Source organism: Octopus bimaculoides, chromosome 7 (genome assembly GCF_001194135.2).
Source record: "Octopus bimaculoides isolate UCB-OBI-ISO-001 chromosome 7, ASM119413v2, whole genome shotgun sequence".
NCBI classification, from domain to species: Eukaryota; Metazoa; Mollusca; class Cephalopoda; order Octopoda; family Octopodidae; genus Octopus; species Octopus bimaculoides.
In genome coordinates, this window is record NC_068987.1 from 13,965,983 (window position 1) to 13,968,509 (window position 2,527).

Genomic DNA, 2,527 nt, shown 5'->3' on the forward strand with positions numbered 1-2,527 from the left:
TGACAATTATTGATGTTCACCCTACTTCTCTAGTGAACCAAATTTCCCATTCAACGACTATCTTTTATTGAAGTGGAAGACTTTCTTCAGAAGTTAGCCTCTATTCACAAACAGTTTACAATACAATGACTACACAACCTGTATTATATTTAAAAGAAAAAACCCAACTAACACTGCAGTTATGTGATATAAAACATGCAATCACATTTTTTTACTGTGATTCGGCAAAAGTAAAAGAAAAAAAAGCAACAAAAAACTGCACCCCTTTGCACCAATATCATTATTTATTTAATACTATGTTCTGTTTTTTTTCTTGCTATTTTATCAATGGAATTTTATTATCTATTCTTCCCTCTCTCTCTCTCTATCTCTTTTATACCACACTCTAATTTTTATTTTTCTGTCCTTTTTTTACCCCCATTAACTAATGTTGTGATTTTAAAAAAAATAGCAGTAGTCTGGTTTTGGAAAGTGGTGTTAGGGTTTATTGTAATATATAAGCTGATTTGAAGGAAGAGGACTCAAGTGTTTTCTGCATGATCATTCTAGTTTTGGTTAGTTAAACACACAACCCAGACTTCTATTTAACATAATGTAGTTGGTAATATGGAAATATTACTGGAATCAGATAATCTGTCTTTTATTTTTTTTTTTAACAAAAACTAATATTTATACAAACAAAGTACAAAAACCACAAACCTGAATTACCAATTTCTGAGAAAGAAAAAGCGGATCTGACAGTGTCATCTTTGTCACAGTTTTGAGTAGAAAGTTGGGTTTACAGTGTTATTAGACTCAGTGTCTGACTCGTCTCTCATTCCAGCTTTGTCACTTTTGTTGTACTGTATATATATGCATGGTGGAATTCAGATTGAATCTAAATATGACTACTTCTTGGACATTTGATAACTGTTCTTAAAAAAGCAGTCACATTTGGAAGATATAGTTAAAGGTACATGGGCAACTGAGGAATCATAACTGCTTCTACCTAGATTACATGTTCTACATGTCCCCTTATAAATCAGAAAATGGAGTGGTAGTATTTCATCATCACATACGCATTACCATTCATGTTGACAGCCACAGTGATCACCTATGAAAGGTTCATTGCCTGTTTGTGGTTTGAAATTAATTATAGTGAATGAAATGAACACAGAACTGCTTTCACTTTTCAGTTAGAACAATTTTCCTCCTGGCAGTGAAGTGATGGTATTTCATTGTCACATACACAAGTAGTACTTTGCCTGTTAAAGTAACAATGACCACCTTTAATAGGTCCATTGTCTATGGTTTCATAATGTTCTTATCTTTGGAATTAGTTTTAGTGAATGAAGTGTACACAGTTGCTTTCATTTTTTATTTTATATAGGTAGCACAATCATTCTTCAGCAGCAAAGTAGTGGTACTTCATCATCACATACACAGATACAACCTTGTTGTTATAGTAACAATGATCACTTTTAAAAGGTTTGTTGTCTGTGATTTCAAAATATACTTATCCATGAAATTAACTAAGAAGTGTACACAGAACTAGATTCATTCTTCAGATAGAATAATTTTTCTCCTAGCAGCCAAACATTGGTTAGTATGACAAGAAACTGAATGCTCTTTAGGTTTTACATCAAAGTATCTTTCTCTTTGATGTTTTAACAAGAACCAAGGGTTCGACATTCACAAAAATGTCTTACAGTAAATTGATTCACTCTCTTAAACATTGTTAGGTAGTTGTTGACACTATGTTAGGTTCATCTGTTATTTGGAGAAGATTCTATTTATGCCTTGCTGAGTTTCTTGTAACCTTCCTGAACAAGCTTGGCCTGGTAAAAGTGTCAGTTTAATTGCAGATGACCTGAGGATGTAACAGATGGCACTGGATTACAGGAGACTAGTTGCACTCAGAGCAACCTAACATATGTGTACACAGAGACACTCTTCTGCCTCTCTTTCTCTCTTATATTCTCTCTTTACATGCACACACAAACAAATGCACACACACTCTTCTGGCGGCGAGCTGGCAGAAACGTTAGCATGCCGGGCAAAATACTTAGCGGTATTTCGTCTGCCGCTACGTTCTGAGTTCAAATTCCGCCGAGGTCGACTTTGCCTTTCATCCTTTCGGGGTTGATTAAATAAGTACCAGTTACGCACTGGGGTCGATGTAATCGACTTAATCCGTTTGTCTGTCCTTGTTTGTCCCCTCTGTGTGTAGCCCCTTGTGGGTAGTAAAGAAATAACACACACTCTTCTGTCTCTTTACAAATATACTTTGGCATACTCAAACACATTTCTATTTTTACAGATAGACACACACAGATACACACTTTTTCCTCTCTACAAATATATATACATTCCTCTCTCTATTTCTAGTTGCACATACATGCTCTCTTTCTCTCAGCTACCTCTCTCTCCTCACATACACTTTTTTCTGCTTTTCTAGACACACACACACACACACACACACACACACACACCCTCTCTTTCTTTTCTACCTCTCTACAGACACACACACACACACACACACACTTAC